The sequence below is a fragment of the Monodelphis domestica genome, chromosome 3 (assembly GCF_027887165.1).
Source record: "Monodelphis domestica isolate mMonDom1 chromosome 3, mMonDom1.pri, whole genome shotgun sequence".
Classification (NCBI taxonomy): Eukaryota; Metazoa; Chordata; class Mammalia; order Didelphimorphia; family Didelphidae; genus Monodelphis; species Monodelphis domestica.
The window spans coordinates 421,916,559-421,936,545 of record NC_077229.1 but is presented as its reverse complement, the minus strand read 5'-3'; positions in this window follow the sequence as shown (position 1 = coordinate 421,936,545).

The window sequence follows — 19,987 nt, the reverse complement described above, 5'->3', positions numbered from 1 at the left end:
TCATTTTTCTCCTACAATTTTTTCTTTCTCATACAGTATCTTGCTTTCTCAGAGAACAGAGTCTAGTCAGGAAAGGGGAATGAGTGAGACTTGGAGATTTCCTAGGGTAATCTCTAGCCACCATTTTATTCCAACGACCTTTTCTGTCAGCTCAGAGACCCTCATGATGACTTCATGGCTGATGGTTCTGAGGCTAGTTATTGAGGAAACGTTGGGGTATTTGGGTTGGGCACACTTCTTTTTCTTCATTTGCAAAACAAATGTGTTGTACTAGAAGACCTTTAAGGTCCATTTGAGCTCTCTCTTATCCTATGAATAGAATTTATTCAACATCTATTGATATATACACACACACACACACACATATATATATATGTCACTTATCTTATACTTGTATGTAGTAAGTATAAGTATACTTGTATAGTGTGTGAGTCATTTATATTAAGTAGCTCACATGCAATATTGATATTGTGCATAGAATATTGATATTGTATGTAAGTTACTTCTATGAAATAGTTTGCATATAATATTGATATTATCTATGTAATATTGATATTCTGTATAAACTATTTATGTTAAGTAAGCTCTGTGGGAGATACAGAGAAGGTTAAGATAGGGTCTTTGCACTCTAGGAACTTTTATCTAGTTGGGAAAGAGAAAGGGACGCTTACAAATATCTAATCACACAAGATAAGCCACCTGACACGGGATAGCCAACGGGGGTTAAGACCTTGAGATCAGAGGAAGGAGGAAAAAGAGGAAGCATTGCTGCAGAGTGGATGGTCCAGGAAATGGAGGTGAGTCTTGGGTAGGCAGGAAAATGACAGATGGAAAGAAGGGTCTAGGGCATGGGGTGGGGGGGGTGGGAGAGAGAATATTGGGAGCAAAGACTCAAAGATGAGAACAGGAAGAAGGGTATGTTCAGGAAATTGTCTCCTGTCCAGGCTGGCTTCAGTGGAAGGATTATTTAGGGAGGGGCAAGAGATAAAGCCACAGCCACTTTCCACAAACTGATCCTGGTTATCACTTCCCTCTCCACCACCCTCAATCCAGTTCAAACTTCTTTCTTTTTGAAATTTTTAACTTTTAAAATCGAAAATCCTTACCTTGTCTTAGAATTGATACTTAGTGGTGGTTCCAAAGCAGAAGAACTCTCATGGCTAGGCAAATGGAGTTGAAGTGACTTGCCCAGAGTCACACATCTAGGAAGTGTCTAGGATAGATTTGAACCCAGGTCCTCCTCTCTAGGTCTGGCTCTCTATCTGCTGAGCTCCTTCAAAAGCAAACACACCTTTGTTTTTATTGGTAAATTTTTGTTTTAACATCATCCACAATCCCACAGATTCCCAGCTAAATCCCATACATTGTGTATAATCCCTAAGAAGAGTAAAGCACAACCACGGCCACTCAAAACCAGGGCTGTGACTGGTAGTAGGCACTTTAGGGGTTTCCTGTTTGCTAACAGGAAAGATGGAGTGAGCTTTACAAGCTAGTCCCAGTATCGTTCTCTGTTTTTGATCTGTTTGCTTGCTGCCTAACCCTGTCTTCATTTTTGTAGCCTCACAGTTGTGTACAGTGATCCTTTGGGCCAGCTTTGTTTCTCTCCTGCTTGTCACTCCTCCCCAGGCTCCCTGAGTTCTTCAAATGTCTCCTCTTTTATAGTGTGGCTGAGTTTCAGATGGTCCTTTGTGGGTCTCTTGAGAGCTAGAGACAAGCAACATACAAGGCAGCCTGGAGAAGGAGCCCAGGAAAGCTTTCTTCCACTCCCTTCGTTGTTAAAGCCAACGTGCTGCCCTTGACTTCTGGGTGATTCCTTTTGGGAGATGGGTGGGTGTGGGTGCCATGTAAAGTTTATTTGATGAATATCCGTTGTTAGGATTGGGCCCCTTATTTATGGAGCCTGCATGGTGGGGGCTCTGTATCCTGCTTCAAGAATGTCTCTCCTTAAAAAAGGGGGGAATATAGGGAGTAAAAAAGGGAGAGGAAGAAAAAGAGAGAGGAGAGAAACAAAGACAGAGGCAAAGAGAGACAGAAACACAGAGACAAAGAGAAGACATGGGGCTTACACGAGAAGGGGAAGCCGCAGCCCACAACCTCAATGGAATGGGAGAGATGCCTTGTGGTCATGGGGAAGGCTTAGCTTACATTTTCAAACATCCCTGCAAGCCCTCTCCATGTTCCAACTTGTTGACAAGGCTCTGCAAGGTGATGGCATAATTACAGTTTCAATCACAGATTAATAAGTCGTTTTAGCAAAAGGGAAGGCAGGTCTGCACTGGAAGGGCACCACAATGCCCCATCACCTGCTATCAAAGGGTACTGCCCCATGTTTGATGTTTTTGTGTGTGTATAGTCCAGACTTTTCTAATAATGATGGAGAGGATAAATAACATATATCCTTTTCTGACACATTGGCCCTCCTGTGGGATAATGATAAGGGTTTGGATCTAAGAGGGAATGAGTAGGGATCTATGTGTGTCTCTATATACGTTTAGGTGAGTTTGGGTCAGTGTATGTACCTGTGTCTGTGTCTTTTCCAGCATGGGAGTTTCGATATATTTATGTATGTATGTGTCTGTGAATATTTGAGTATTTGTGAGTGGGTGTGGCACATATATTGATACTGACTAGTTGTGTGAGAGTGGAAAAGACATAAGATTTATCTGGGACCATTTCCTTATCTGTAAAGTTGGAATAATAATACATTAATTACTGTAGAAAGTAGTTATGAAGAGAGTACTTTATAAAACTTGAAACACAGGGACAGCTAGGTGGTTCAGTAAACTGAAAGCCAAGCCTAGAGTGTTGGGTACAAATGTGGCCTCAGATACTTCCTGGCTGTGTGACCCTGGGCAAGTCACTTAACTTCCATTGCCTAGCCCTTACCACTCTTCTGCCTTGGAACCAATACACAGTATTGATTCTAAGAAGGAAGGTAAGGGGTTAAAAAAAAAGCCAAACATGAAACACAACTGAAATGTGAATATTAATATTATTATTGGTCCTTTCCTTGTGTTTCTGTTAGTTAATGCAAGAATAATCACAACTCCTATATGCTGTTTTGTTTTAAGGTATACAGGAGAGGGCTACCTCATTCCTCAGGTACCGCAGTATTTTCTACTTTATGCTTAAATGACATATCATAGAAGAACAATTTATGCCTATAGTCTTTGAAGGTTTACAAAGTACTTTCTTTATCACAACTTAATGAGACAGGCAGTAAAAGTATTATTCTTTTCTTTAAAAAATTATTTTATTTTTAATGAAAAAACTATATTTCCTCTCTCTTGACTCCAATTAAATTTTCTCTTTTAAAATTAGATCTATTTTTAAATTAACAAAATGAATAATATTACTGTAATAAAAATGTAAAACCAGTTTATACACTGGCCATATCTAAAAAATATATGTCTCATTTTGCATGCTGAGTCTGTTGTCTCTCTGTCAGGAGGTGGGAAGCACATTTCCTGGGTCCCCCGGAGAAACTGGTTGGTCATTGCATTGATTGGAGTTTTTACTTTTCAAAGTTGTTTTGTTTTGGTTTTTGCCTTTGTAATGTTGTTCTCTTATAAATTGCTCTCCTGGTTCTACTCTCTTCACTTTGCATCAGTTCTTGCATCAGTCTTTCCAATTTTTTCTAAAACTGTCCTTTTAATTTTTTACACAGCAGTATTCCGTTACTTTCATAGGTCATATTTCATTCATCTTTTCCCCAACTGAGAGGCACATCCTTAGTTTTCAATTCATTAACACAAGAGATGCCATAAATATTTTTGTCCTTTTCAAACTTTCTTTAATCTCTTTGGAGGGGATTATAGATCTACTGGTCTTTTTGTTATTCCCATTTTATAATGGAGGAAACTGAGGTTAAGCTCACTTAAGGGACTCCCCTCTGGTTCCACATGGAGGCAGAGAGGTGGCTCAGTGGATTAAGAGTCAGGCTTGGAGTTGGGGGGTCTTGGGTTCAAATTTGACCTCAGATACTTCCTAGCTGGGTATCCCTGGAAAAGCCACTTAACTCCAATTGTCTAGCCTTTGTTGTTCTTCTGTTTTAGAATTGATTACCAAGACACAAAGTAAGAGTTAAAAAACATTTTTTTTAAAAGAGTGAGGACTCAAACACAGGTCTCTGATCCCAGATCCAGGGCTTACCACATTACTGTGTCTCTCAAAACAAATCGTTTTGGTTCCAAGTGTCTCAAAGGTTAAGAGCAAGGCCCAAAGTGTGCCTGTGGTCAGAATATGGCTGAGAGAGCATAAGAGATAAGCATTTCCATAGACAAAACAACAACAACAACAACAAACAAACAAACAAAAAAACCTGAGAGGGGATTGCATATGAAATCTTACATCTTCATTATATTATACTCACTTGAAAAATGAGGAAATTGAGGCTAGACAGGCAACTTACTATACACACAAAAAAATCATGGCAGACTTCTCTGTGCTAGAACCCAGTCCTCTGGACTTTTCATAAGCTTTCTAAAATTGATAGAGGGAAAGGGGTAGGAACTGGTACTTCTAGGCTCACTCAATAATTGCCATGGCTTGGCCCTTGGGAAACAGGCCATTCCAGTTTTCTGAATTCCATTTGACACTAAAAGAGCAAAATGAACTAAGGGGCTGTATTCTCTAAATGAAAAGAATACTGGAATTGAGGGGATGCTCTCAATTGCGGAGTGGCTGAAGGAGTTGTACATGACTGTGATGTAGTACAATGAGGGAATGGTTTCAGAAAAACCTGGGAAGACACATATGAATGGATGCAAAGTGAAGTGAGCAGGACCAGGAAAGCATTGTTTGTAATGAGCATTATTGTACAGTGATCAACTGTGACTGATTTAGCTAATCTCAGCAATACAACAATCCAAGCCAATTCCAAAGGACTCATCTCCAGAGAGGAAACTGATAAATTCTTTTTTTGGAAAAATTTTATTTAATTAATTAATTTAGAATATTTTTCCATGGTTACAAGATTCACGTCGTTCTTTCCCTCCCCTCTCCCCACCTCCCCTTCTGTAGCCCACATGCAATTCCACTGGGTTTTACATGTGTCATTGATCAAGACCTATTTCCATGTTGTTGATAATAATTGCACTAGGGTGATTGTTTAGAGTCTATATCCCCAATCATATCCCCATTGAACCATGTGATCAAGCAGTTGTTTTTCTTCTGTGGGAAACTGATAAATTCTGAGTGCTGATTGAAGCATACTTCTTGGCTTTCTTTTTTAAAATTATTATTTCTTTATTATTTTTGCATGTATTTTCTTTTACATCATGGCTAATATGGAAATATGTTTTGCATGACTTCACATGTATAATCAATATCCTATTACTTGCCTTCTCTAGAGGTAGGGAAAGGGAAGTATAGAATTTGGAACTCAGATTTTTTTTAAATTAATGTTTAAACATTTTAAAAATGTAATCAGAAAAATTTAATGAAATAAATTAAAATGTTATTTTAAAAACCCTTACCTTCCATCTTAGAATAAATCCTGAGTATCAGTTCCATGGTGGAAAAATGGTAAAGGTATTTGAGGCCAAATTTGAATCCAGGACATCCCATCTCTAGGCCTGACTCTTAATCCTCTGAACCATCTAGCTGCCCACTATTTTTATTTTATTTTTATGAATATTGGACCTAGAATCAAGAAATCTGCTTTTTGATACAGGTTATACTATCAGCCTGCTAACTGACCTTGTGACTCTGGGCAACCCATTGCGTCTCTCCATGAACCACTGGACTTGATGATCTCTAAGGTGCCTCCTGGTTCTGACATTCTACACCACCATATTTTCAAGCCATCCTCTGCCACCCAGGTTCCAAGTTCAAGTTACTGCTTATCCTTTATTAGGTGTAGGCAGATTACAGGGAGTTGGTAAAAAGATATGAGCTCAGCACCCAACACAGGACATCCTACAGTGTTCTGGAGGCTCCAAGACTCACCTGGCCATGGGAGAGCTCCACAGCTGTGCTTGTTCCCCAGCACACCAAACTCCATCTTCCCCTTTGTGGGTACCCTACAGGTAACTTTGGGTGCTCTGGAGTTTGACAGCACTTTGGGTGTGGTCCCTGAGCTCTTGTACAGCTGCCAAGCCTGGCTCACAAAGGAAAAACTAAGGGGAACCGAGATCAGTGAGAAGAGGTATGTAGAGAATCAGTAAGAGGTATCTGCATGTAAAAGGTCTTCCGGAGTATATCGCTCATGTCTGATGGTTTAATATTTTATTTTGGTGACTTTTTTTTTTTTGGCTGGGATAGACAGTGGAGGCTCTTAACCTAGTGTTATTGTTTGTGAGATTGTCATACTGGGTGTTAACTTTATTATAAGATTGGGTGTTGTGGTGTTGTTCTTTCTACCCACTAAGTGGCCTGTCTTCCATGAAGTTCAAAGTGAATAGCAAACAACATCTAATTACACCTGGGTAGGGTCCTCCTGTAGTCAGGTGGGACTGGGGACTGTCCCCATTTCCCAGCTGGAAAGATTGAGGTGGAGCAATTTGCCCAGGGCCAGAGGATGAATCAGGGGGAATGCTGTGAGTGGGATGGTATCACCGACTCCTCAAGATTTTGTTAAATCTTAAAAAGTCATTCATTCATTTATACATCTGTTCATTCACCAACTATCTACTTGGTGCCTTTTCTGTATCCAGCCCTATGCCTTGGTGACTATGAAAAAAAAAAGTTTCCTATGTAAATATATAACAAATATATAAATAAAGCTTCCTATATTCTTGGAGAAAAAGGTTTAGTAAATATAGTAGATTCTAGGTTTAGAAATGCAGGGGACCTTAGAGGTCACTTAATCTGATCCCCTTATTTTACAGGGAGGTTAGTAATTTGCTTCATTGGATCACACAGTCAAGATCTGAATTCAGGACCTCACGATCCAGTTCCAATACTCTTTCTACTGTCTCCTTTCAGGCTGAGCTACAGAGGACAGACAGCTTGGAGGGAGGGCTGTCCCACAGGATTGAAATAGGGCCAAACACTCCTTTTTTCTCAGACCAAAAGTTCCTTAATGGTTCTCCCATTAATTATCTGTGTAACCTCACACTAGAACAAATCACATTTCTCTAGGCTTCAGAGTTTATGTGGAGTTTCCATGTCTGTTACTGAGTTTGATTTCATCATTCCCATTTTACAGATGAGGAACCTAAGCCTCAGAGGTTTACCTGAATATTCCAGGTCACCATAAGTGACAGAACATCGTTTTAATCAAATGAGGGCTCTGGTCCTTAGATCTTAGTACAATATATTAGAAGTACTTGGATAGGTTGAAGATGAGAGACAGAGAGCTAGAAAGGGGGTTGGCTATCGAACTTTCCCCATGGCTGCTCCAGAAGACCCCCAGCATGAAAGTTCTTTGACAGAATGTCAGAGACAGAGAGATCGAGAACTTCTCACTTGACCCTTTTTATAGCCCCCTGACTCCCCCTTCATCTTGTCCTTGCCTCTGGAACAAGTTCGAGTTCAGGTACATAGGCCAACACTTCCTGTGGAATCCAGGAAAGAGGAGAGGGTAAATTTCTTTCACCCAACATGGACCCCAAATCTCCTGACTCCAAGGCCAGGGCAATTCCCTCTGTAGCTCCTGTCTTGGTACTGTAATCTCCAGAATAGAATTGGTTGTCTTCTCGAGGGAATTGTGCAGACAGGGTGGGGAAGTGAGATTAATAAGGGAAGGGAGGAAGGGAAAAGGAAGGGAATACAAATTTATATGGTGCCTACTATGGGCCAGGGACTGTGCTAGGAGCTTATACAAATATCTTGTTAAATCCTCATAATTACCTTGGGAGTTAGGTTCTGTTATTATCTCCATTGAACAGCTGAGGAAACTGAGGCAAGAGAGGTTACATGACTTGGCCAATGACTCCAGGTTATTTGACTCCAGGCTCAGTATTCTATTCACTATGTCACCAGCTGCCTCACCTTCCTTGAGCAGATGCTAGACAGATAGTGGAAGGCCTGAGATGCAGAAGGCATTAAGGAGGGTCTAGGGTCCAAGTAATCAAATGAAACCAGACAGACTAGAAAGGATATGAGCCACTAAGAATAGATGGGAGAATGCTGGAAGACCTCGGTTCAAATCCTGCCTCAGACACTTACTAGCTGTGTGTCCCTGGACAAGTCACTCTTTGCTCCTCAGATTTCTCATCTGTAAAAAGAGATTTAATTAATAATTAAATTAATCAATTGGGTGGAGGCTGGATGACCTCTTCAGAAAAGATGCTCTAGAAAGGATCCCTACACTGCAGAGGAGGACTAGCCTCTACTCAGTTCATCCAGACGGAGATGTCTCCGCCACCTCGAGTCTATCACCACCTCGTCCCCAAGCAGGCGCACCCAGTAGATTCTTAATAAGACTCCTCCAAATGGATTGAACTGAGCTTTCAAAGGTCCTGGGGAAGGAAACCTGGCTTTTTGCTTGGCAGGGAGCCCACGAGGGGAAGGAATTACCAGTGTCGGCTTTGCCCTAGCAACTCACATTCCAGGTCTGTAAGTGTATTCCTAAGGGAGGAGCAGCGGCAGGATGAAGACATTTGGGGCTTTATCAGCCATGTCGGCTGCCCCCTCCTAGAACTGGAGTTGGGCCCCAATTGTCCGGGCGGGGAATCGTCCGGAGCTCGGATGTGGGAGCGCGGCCGGGTGCGCGGCGGATGGATTGGGGAGGCGTGTCCCAGAGCCCCAGAGACGTCTTCTTCACCTGCACTCCGTCAGTGACCAGCTTGAATGGCGGCCGGAGGATATATTTGCCTTGGCCTCGGGCCAGGGCCGCCCCGCCAGTGAGTAATGCACAAGGACTGCCTGGCTTCGATTCAAGGGAAATGGGCTGGAGACGGGGCCTCCTCGGCATGCCGGGGCTCAGTTCCGGGGGGAGGGGGTGTTTCCCAGAAAGTTGTTCCTGTGGCTGCTGAGGCTGACAAGGCCACCTCCACCTCCTCTCCTTTTGGAAGGGCAGGGGAAAAGGTCAGCCTGGGTCCCAGCTCCAGATCCAGGCTGGGCGGCCCCAGGGAGGCTCTGCCTCTCTCCCTTCCCAAGAATATTACCCTTGGGAGAGGTCTCGACATCCCTCGAAGCCTGAATATCCCCCTCTTAGAGAGGAAAGGACTGAGGCCCACAGAGGGGAAGTCAATCGCCCAAGGTTGAACAGGGAGGGACGGAGCAAGCTGGGAGCCAGAAATAGGTCTCCTGACTTCCCAGGTCTCTTTATAGCAGGCCATTCTGCCTTCAGTTCTCTGTGTTACAGGTTTCCAGGCTTTCTTCGGTATCCCTCCCCTCCCCACCCTGGATATTAACTCTGGCAAAATTTGAATCTACTCTAGTCCCAACTATGTACCTTCTCTTTAGCTGTCCCTTTCCTCTCTCCTACACTCTCCACTATTAGGATAAACAAAGAAGAGGGGGAAGCTAGGTGGCTCAATGGATTGACAGCCAGGTCTAGAGAGGGGAGGTCCGGGGTTCAAATTTGACCCCAGACACTTCCCAGCTGTGTGACCCTGGGCAAGTCACTTGACCCCCATTGCCTAGCCCTTACCACTCTTCTGCCTTGGATATGCCAATACACACACCTTACCTTTTCATCTTAGAATCAATAATGCATATTAGTTCCAAGGCAGAAGAGTGGTAAGGGCTAGGCAATGGGGGTCAAGTGACTTGCCCAGGGTCACACAGCTGGGAAGTGTCTGGGGTCAAATTTGAACCTACAAGCTCCAAAGAAAATCTATTTTCCTTTTTTTCCTTTCCAATCCTTATAAATTAATCATTTGAATTAGCTGCTGCTAAAAGCTAGATAGAATGCTGGATTTGGAAGTAGAAGGACTTGGGTGCAAATCCTGCCTCAGACATTTACTTAGCTATTTGGGCAAGTGACTTAAGCTTCTTCAGTCTCAGTTTCCTCCAAAATGGAAAGAAAAATAACACCTACCTAATAGTTTTGGCATGAAGATCAAATAAACTGCTCTGTAGAACTTAAAGCATGATTAGAAATGTCACTGTTCAGTGACCAGTGAGGAAGCATGGTTTTCCTGATGATACATAACAAAATACATGCAATAATATCCAGATCAAATTGCTTACCAGCTCCAGGGGGGAGGGAAGGGAAAGGGAAACAATTTGGGACTTGTAATTTCAGAAAACTTATGTCAAAAATTGTTATTACAAGTAATTGGAAAAATAAAATATTTTTGAATAAAGAAAAAAAAGAAATGTATTTGTTATCCTCCTCCTCCTCCTCTCCATCATTCTCTCTCTCTCCTCAGATTTTCCTATAGCACTTTGCCCCAGTGCTTCTCTTGCCCTTCTCAAGTCTACTTTGTTTTCTGCTGATTTCTTCTGCTGTGTGTGTTCCCTGTTAGACCTGATGTTCCTAAAGACTCTTCTGTTTTGTGTTTCTCCAGCTCCTGGCACAGCATCTGGTTCACATCGTGTTGAAAAATCTTGTTATATAGATGGAGCATGGTTCCCCGAGTCAGGAAGCCCTGAGTTCAAATCCTACCTGATGCCCTTTAAAGCACAAGCTATGTGCTTCTGGGCCATCCATTTAACCTGTTTGCCTTAGTTTCCTCATCTGCCAAGTGGCACCTAACTCAAAGGGTTGTAAGGCTCAAGTAAGTTTATATATATATATATACATATACATATATTTATACATATATGTCAAGTGCACTATAAATGTTTGCTTTAATAATAATAGTCTTCTTCAGCACCCACTATTTTCCATGGACTGTGCTAGGCACTGGGGATAAAAAGACAAGAGAGGATGATTAGTATAGGACAAAGAACATTTGAATCAGAGGTTATTGGTTAAAATCCTACATTTTTATGTTTACTTAACTATGTGACCTTATGCAAGTCCCAACCTCCCTGGGCCTTAATTTTCCCTTTTTAAACCTTTACCTTCTGTCTTAGAATTCATACTGCATATTGATTCCAAGGCAGAAGAACTAAATATTGGTTAACAAGTAAGTGCTGCTCAGGGTCACATAGCTAGGAAGTGTCTGAAGCAGCCTTATTTTTCTCACCTTTAAAATAAAGGTGATGCACTAGATGGCCACTGAGATCCCTTCTACCTCTAACATCCTCTAATTTCTCTCTAGGCCTCAGTTTCCACATCTGTAAAATGGCCCTGCAGTCCTTTCCACTTTAGGATCCATAATCCAGAATGGAAATCCTGAATTAAATTGCATTTGCCTGTATTTGAGTATGAACTGTTTTAAGAACTACCTTTCGCCCTGGAAGAGCTGAAAATATTTTTCTTTTTAACTATGTAAGTTAGCCTATACCTACTCATCAGTCTTTCTACTGACGAGGGTGCCAACACTTAAAGATAATATTAATACTGAGAACTTCCTTATTTGTATGTACTAATGGCACCACTGACCCATGTCAGTAGGGCACAAGCTTTGACTTGTATGCCCAGAGGTGAGGATGGGTTTTTGCTGAACCGGTCACACTGTTCTAACACTCAGTTCCCTAAACTGGCTTATTGCCTAGACTTGGGAGGGGGCGGCAGAAGCTGGGTTTCTACTGGGCAGCAAAGGTCCAGGAATGCTTTCCTTGCCTATGAATGTATTTGTCTTGTCTATCTAGCAACTGGCAGTCATTGAAGGCCCCATCTGCCTCCACTCTCTTGCCTTTGAACTAGTAGGAAGGCCAAGTGGACCTTCTATCATCTCCAAGGACACACGTTAAAAAAATTATTTATTTTTTCAATCAACAAAAATGTTTTTTCTCTCTCTCCACCCTTCCAAGCATTAAAAAAAAGGAAAGAAATGAAAGAGAAAACAAAACCTTTGAGACAAATATGTGTGGTCAGGCAAAGCAAATTTCCACATTGGTTTTAGTATATGTGCTGCTGAAGCAAGCACCACATTTCCACATTGGTAAGGGCACATACCCACCAGATGACTGGCTAGAGTTAAGGCTACAATTTGAGGCTCTGTGTTCAGTCAGTTAGCTTGCCTGGGCTTCAGAACCCTGATCCTGACTTTATCACAGGTTTTAATACTGGAAAGAAGGACCTTTCAGATTATGTGAGCTAGACCTAGAGCTAGAAAAGGCTCTCAGAAGACCATCTGGACCAGCACCTTTATTTTACTTAGTAATAAACTAAGAACTAGAAAAGTGAAATATTTTCTTAGAGTCACACAGTAACAAAGGGTAGATCCAGAATCTGAACCCAGGTCTTCATAATCTAAGATCCAGTGTTCTTCCTACCTCACCTTACATTTAGTCACCAAATAAGGGGAGCATAAAGTATACATATATTTTGGGGCATTAAGAAACTACAGTAGTTGTTTGAGTGTGACCTAGGACAATGACTTATGGTAATATGGACAGATGGAGTGGGTCAGAAACATGGTCTCATTTTAATAAAGGAACTGGAGCAACCACTAGCATTGTCCCCTAGAGATTATAGAGAATGCCTTATCCATGGCTTGCTTATCCCCCAAAAGTCTCTGTTCATGGAAGGATAGACAGTGATTTCCAGGGGTTGGAGCCAAGATGTCAGAGTAATCCAGAGCAGCTCCATGCCACCATGAGAATCCTTTCTGACCAATATTAAAATATTGCCACAAAATGAAGTGGATGAAGGAGTGAAAGAGCCAACAAGGAGACAATGTGAAACAACTTTCAAGAAAAGAAAAACTCAAAAGGCAGGCAAAGAACATTTGAAATACTGGGGTGAGAAGAGAACAGAGCCAGCAAGAAGCTATGACAAGGAGGGAAGTGCAAGCCAAGAGCAAGCCACCTCCCCCCCCCCCCCCAACAATCTGCTGTCCAAAGTTTGGGAACCTAAGATCAAGTCAACATCCAGATCCTGAGGTCTTGCCTGGGCAAATAGTGGTACAAGCCTATCCACACCCCTTGAAATTTTAAACCTGTGGAAAAGTCTGAAGCCCCAGACCACCTAATTCTAGTCTGGGCTTGGGATAAGAACATTGTTCACACTTTGGGGTGCCTCATAGTACTACGTATTAAGTATTGATCTTTTTGCCTAAAAGTTCCTGTCCATAGCAAAACTGGGAAACCAGCAAAGTCTGTCTTGGGCTAGAAGTTGGAGAGGGGGAGAAGTAACCAGTTTCTTCTTTCTGCACTTTTTCTTTAAAAATTAAAAAAAATTAAAAACTGACCTACCCTCTTAGAATCAATACTCTGTATTAGTTCCAAGGCAGAAGAGTGGTAAGGGCTAGGCAATGGGGGTCAAGTGACTTGTCCAGGATTATACAGTTAGGAAGTATGTGAGGCCAGTCAATCCACTGAGCCACTAGCTGCCCCTCTGCACTTTCTCTTTATGTGACAATCGCACTCCTCATCAAGGCAGTTCCCTAGTACCCTCTTGTCTTTTGCCTGTCCAACCCTAGCAAACTCTATTCTGGCCAAAATGTCAATATCTGTCATTTGCTTTTCAAAATAAACATGCCACTAGGAAAAAAAAAAGAAGGAATTAGACCTTCTCGTATCCTTGTCATCTTTAAACAATGATTCTATGCCCATAGTAATAAAACTGGAGAAACTTCAGACAAGCCAGTGCCCAAAATACCACCATTCAACTGGTACAATCAACCAATAAGTCATTACCTAAATTCCCAAAAATATGGAAATGTTTTGCATGAAAGTACATGCATAATCCAGATCGAATTGCTTGGCAGCACTGGGAAGGGGAAGAGATGGAAGCGAGGGAGATAAGTTTGATCATATAACTTAGGAAAACTTGTGTGGAAATTTGTTATTACATATAATTGGTAAAAAAAAAATATTAAGCAATCAATCACGACCTAAATTCCAGCTAAGAAAAAAATGCCACTTTAGGTGCTGACAGAGATATAATAAGATATAAGATGACATAATTACCCTCAAAGAGCTTTATAACTATCATCCATGAACTTACAAACTTAGAGAATTTTGGACCTGGACCTTGGAGATCATCTCCAATTCAATCCAATTCAATCCCAGCCAATAAATATTTATCTGTTGTTCCTATCTTTTCAGTTGTATTGCCTCTATGTGACCCCCACCTGGCATTTTCATTTGTCATTTTACAGATGAGGAACTGAGGCAAATAATGTTAAATAATTTGTCCAGGGTCACACAGCCAGATTTGAACTCAGGAAGATGACTTCCTGACTTTTGGCTCAGTGCTCTCTATTCACTGCATCACCTACTATGTGTCAAGCAATATGCTAAGTGCTTTCTGGGGATATAAAAAAGAGGCATAAGATAGTCCTTGACCTCAAGGAGTTTACAGTCTAATGGGGGAGACAACATGCAAACAATTTTATGCAGAATTAGCTATGTACCTGATAAATAGGAAAATTAACAGGGTGAAGGAACTGGAATTATGAGGGGTTGGAGAAGGCTTCCTGCAAAACATGGTATTTTAGTTAGGGCTTAAAGGAAGTCAGTAGTTGCAGAGGAAGAGGAAGAGTGTTCTTGGCTCCAGAGACAGCCAGAGAAAATGTGTGTATAGATGCTTTTATTCATTTTATATTTATGCTTTTACATGTACTTATCATTTCCTCCTCTATAATGCAAATAGAGACTATTTCATTCTTTGTACTTGAATCCCTAGGACTGAAACCAGTGCTTGCTACATAGTAGGTGCTTAATAAATACTAATTGAGTGACTCATGGGTCTATACTTCAAAGGAATTTTAAAAAAGAAGAAAAGGACACACACACACACATATATAATTGACAAAGAACTGAAAACTAAGCAGTGCCCATTCATTCAGGAATGTTTAAGCAAATGATGGCACATCAATATAGTGGAATATGGTTGCACTGTAAAAATAACAGAACGGGTGGTTTCTGAGAAACCTTCAAAGACTTGAACGAACTGATCAAAGTGAGCAGAATCATAAGAACAATTCATACAGTTGCAACATCATCAAGAAAAATGACTTTGAAAGATGTAAGAACTCTAATCAATTAAATGACTCATCATGAATCTACGGACAGGAGGAAGCATGATACCCACTTCCTGACAGAAAGCTGAAGGGCTCAAGGGGCAGGAGACATGCTTTTGGACATAGTCAGGGGGCGGAATTTGTCATTGACAGACTATGCATATTTGCAAATCTATTACTAGGGCTTTGTTTTTATTTTTATTTTTAAATTGAGAAGGGAAGAGGAAGAAGGAGGGAGTTTGACTCCCTAAAATAAGAAAAAAGAAATGGGGGGGTCATTGAAGTATTTAAAAAAATATACAACAGAGAATAGAAGGAAGGCTAGAATGAAACAAATTAGAAGCCTTTGAAAATTACATATTGGATTTATTATAAACTTAAAAGGGAAAAATGAATTGTGTTTAACAGAGATTCTAGGTTCAAGTAAAGTATTTTTCTGTTCTACTTTGCATTTAGAAATGTTCATTTTGTCTAGTGCTTGTTAAGTTCAGAGTTTTAAAAATAAAATAAAAAAGTTCCACAGTTTGAGAATTGATTACATATAGAAACATATATATGTGCATATACATATATTTGAAACTTAAAAAAAAACATTTACTTTCTATCTTAGAATGGATACTAAATATCTGTTCCAAAGCAGCAGGGTGGTGGTGGCTTAGTCAATTGGAGTTAAGTGACTTGCCCAGGGTCACACAGCTGTCCCATCTGGCTCTGTCCACCTGGCTGCCCCATAATTTTTTAAATAAATGTTTTAATAATGCTCTTTTTTTTTTTAACATTTCTGTCCCAAATAACTTCCTGGAAACTCCAAATTGAACCCTTTCATAAATAATGTATAGTGAAGTAAAAGAAATAACTCCAATGGTCATGTTTGAGAATAGATGCCTCAATTGGTATTTCTAAACTCTATGGATTGAGGTCTTTTCTGCAAGGTTGTAGGCAGGAAAGGAATTGCTTCTGGGTCTAGCCTTTCCTCTCTTCCTGAATTGGCATGCCCGTCAGTCCAAGTTTGTTGGGTTTCAGTAACATAGTGTCTTTTTCACCTGCAGCATCACCATCTGAGCTCTTGGGCAGCTATATCTTTCTTCAACTGGTGGGCATTGTCTCATTCTCAGAGCCTGCTTAGCTAAATGTCCACCCTTTCTTTCTTCCTGCTCATCAAGGAGTCCCAGTAATTCCTGTCAGTAACAAATGGTTTGAATGAATTACATTCCCTGAACTCCAAGGTTTTTCAGCAAAATTCTGTCATCTTGCTGCAATTATGGATGATAAACTCAAGTATCACACTGTCATTTGTTTCTGTCCAGGCTATTCTGAGCTGAAATTATAGTCAATTGTTTGGCCTTCTCTAGCCTCCCTTCCATTCACGAGATGCTCTTGTTCTGAATAGTTCCATCTCTAGCTCACAACCTCTCTTCCAAGATGATCCTCCACCCTCAGCCCTCTAGTCTTGTTTAGCCCCTGGATTGACCAGAGTTCTGAAGTTGTTTTCAGTGTTGTTTTCCTTTGCATTATTGAGTAAACTGTTCTCCTGTGTCTAATTTTATTTTTAACAGTGGAAATCACACATTAGTCTCGGGTGAGGGCCTTTATACTGAAGAAGCAACAAAAGCTCTTTGGTGGTGTGGTCCCATCCTCTTTATAGAAAAAGACTAGATAAATGAATTTTAATGACCAGTAAAAATAGGAATACCTGAATCATCTCCAAGTGAGTATTTGCAATTTTAAAGAACAACTAGGAGGCAATTAATCACCCTGGAATGGTAGAAAATTAGAGCTGGAGCAGAGAGTGGTGGTTTGATATTGACTGAGAAGGAAGTCTCCAGTGAAGGACCACAGAGATCTGTACTTGGCCTTGGGTTGTTTAAACTTTTTTTATTAATTAACTTGATAAAAAATAGATATGCTTATCCAATTTGTAGACAACACAAAGCCAAGAGAGATAGATAACTGACTGGATTGATCCTAGGATTATTGATTTAGAGCTGGAAGAGCTTTTTGAGACCATCTGGTCCAACATCCTCATTATTCAGATGAGAACTGAGGCTCAGAATGGCTAAGTAACTTGCCCAAGATCCCAAAGATAGCAGTGGCTGAGGTGGGATTCAAGCCCTCTGACTCTAGATTCATCTCTCTTTCCAAATTATCACACTGCCTCTGTTCAGTCCAGCTTCAAAAAGACCTTAAAAGGCCAGAACAATGTGTTCAATCTAAAAAAAAACAAAATTTAGGATAGGGACTAAGATAAATGTGAAGTCTTACATTTGTGTTTTAAAAAAAGTTCATTTCAAAAGTACAATGGAGGCAGCTAGTGGATACTGAGCCTGGCCTAGAGATGGGAGGTTCTGGGTTCAAATATGACCTCAGACACTTCCTAGCTATGTGACCCTAGACAAGTCACTTAATCTCCATCTCCTATCCCTATGGCTCTTCTGCCTTGGAACAAATATACAGTATTGAGTCTAAGATGGAAGATACGTTTTTTTTTTTCTTTTTGGTATGGTTTTTTTAAAAAAAAGTGGAATGTGGAAGAGGCATGGAGGTTTTGGTGGACTATAAGTTTGATACAGATCAATTAATCAGTCCTCAAGAATTTAGTAAGCACATACTATATTCCAGACACTATGCTAGACAGTGGGCATAAAAAGACAAAAATGAAGAAGTTCTTGTACTCAAGAAGTTTACATTCTACTGAAGGAAACAAGTGTAATGATTATTTACAGAATGTATATATTTTTATAATTTAAATAATAATTTGCTATATTATTCATTCAACATGATATAATGTAATGAAATTCCTTGGAGACTGTATATTAATTTATAATTATTTATTAGTAAAAGTCAGGGAAAGATAGAAAGATCACTAGGCTGCCCTAATTAAAGAAAGTGCTTCCTTGGATCCAGCTCTCAGCTGATGCTCAAGTGGAGCATTAAATGCTCCCCAAAAGGGAGCAAGTTGAATGACTAGCCAGCAAGAGAAGCTCAAGCAAAAAAGAGCAAGCAAATGCATGCCCCCTTTCTTATAAAATCAATGGTGTCATTTCTCCTGATTGGCCAGGCTTGAGTCCTGACTTTTGGTCCTGTCACTTGTCACATGGGGACTTCTGGAAGTCAGGTCTCCAGGTACCCCCGGGGCACCATAGTCCATGACTCACTGGCATACTGACTTAAAGTGTATGTGTGGGTAAGGGGTTATATTTCATATTGATTTCACACACAAGACACACACACACACACACATATATATATATGTAAAAACAAAATATGAAATGTACAGTCATGGGGAGGGGGGCACGCCTTTCAAAGGAGCTGGAGAGAGGAGGAAGGAGAACATTTTGCATCTGGAAGACAGTTTGAGCAAATGCACAAACACACAAGATTGGAATGTTGTATACTAGGAAGAATAAACAGTCCAGTTTTGGGCTATTGAGGGGAGTGTAGTCAGGTGGCATAGTGGATATAGCACTAGCAATGGAGTTAGGAAGATGTGAGTTAAAATCCAGCCTCAGACACTTTGTAGCCCTGTGGTCTCAGGCAAATAACTTAACCCTATTTACTTCAGTTTTCCTTCTTTATAAAATGGGCTGGAGAAAGAAATGGCAGACCACTCTAGTATCTTTGCCAAGAAAAACCCAAATGGGGTCACCAAGAGTCAGACATGACTGAAACAACCACATGACAATAACAAACAAGAAAATGGGCAATGTCTGGAAAGGTAGGTGAGAGCCAGCTGGGAAGGGGCTTCAAATGTCAGCAGAGTTTAGACTTTATTCTAGAGACAATATAGTAAGGTGATATTGCAGTCACAAAAGCCAATGCAATGCTAGGCTGTGTTCATTAAGAGAGGCATGGTGCCCAGAGCTAGGATGATGATAATAATTCTATACCCGGGAGTATTTGGGTACTCGGTTCTGGATGCCATATTTTAGGAAAGACACTGATATAGTAGGATGTCCAAGAACAGTGAGGACCTTGGAGTTTATGCCATGTGAAGATGGGTTGAAGGAAATGGAGATGTTTAGCCTGGAGAAAAGAGGAATTGAGATGGGGAGTGGGACAAGATACCTGTTTTCAAGCCTTTTTATTTTTTCAATAACCTTATCTTCTGTCTTAGAATCAATACTCTGTATTGGTTCCAAACTGGAAGAATTGTAATGGCTAGGCAGTGGGGGTTAAGTGTCTTGCCCAGGGTCACACAGCCAGGAAGTGTCTGAGGTCAGATTTGAACCCAAGTCCTGCCAACTAGAGACCTGGTTCTCAATCCAGTGAGCCACCCATCTGTCCCCTGTTTTCAAGTCTTGTAGAGGTGTCATGGGAAAGAGGGATTAGACAATTGCCCTAGAGGGTCAGTGGGAAGAAATTGTAAAGAAGAATATTTAAGGTGGGAGTTGGGAAAAAGTGCCTGAATTAAATGATCCTTCCTAGGAGGTGGGGGGAACCCATCTTACTAGGGGTCTAAGTTTGGGTCTGCAATGTAGAGGGGCTTCTTATCAGATAAAAGAGTTTACAAGTTTGGGCTAGCAGGGCCAAGAGGGGTCTCTTCTAACCCTGGGATTGTGAGTCAGAGAAGGAAATGGCAAATCGCTCCAGTATCTTTGCCAAGAAAACCCCAAATGGGATTACCAAGAGTCAGACATGATTTTCCATATGGTGGAAAGCACATTCAAACTGGAATCAGAAGATCTGGGTCCCCTTCCTTGACGATGGCACATCAATGTCCTAGCACAAAAAGCTTCCGGGGACCTCAAGTGACTTCTAACTCAAACTCTCTGCTATTACCTACGCGATCCTGAGCAAGAAACTGCCTATCTTTTGGTCCTGGAGTTTGTTTACCCTTTAAATAGGGTGTGTGTGTGTGTGTGTGTGTGTGTGTGTGTGTGTGTGTGTGTGTAAGTAATCTTCAAGGTTTCTTTCATTATTCAGCTCCAAATACCACGGAAATCAAGCGATTTACCAGAGGTCACAGGTCGTCCAACTAGTTGATAGCAAAGCTGTCCTAATCTGCTATACCCCTGCGCCCCAGGAGTCTGCAGCTAGAAAGGACCTTGGAGTTCATTTCTAAGCCAAATCCC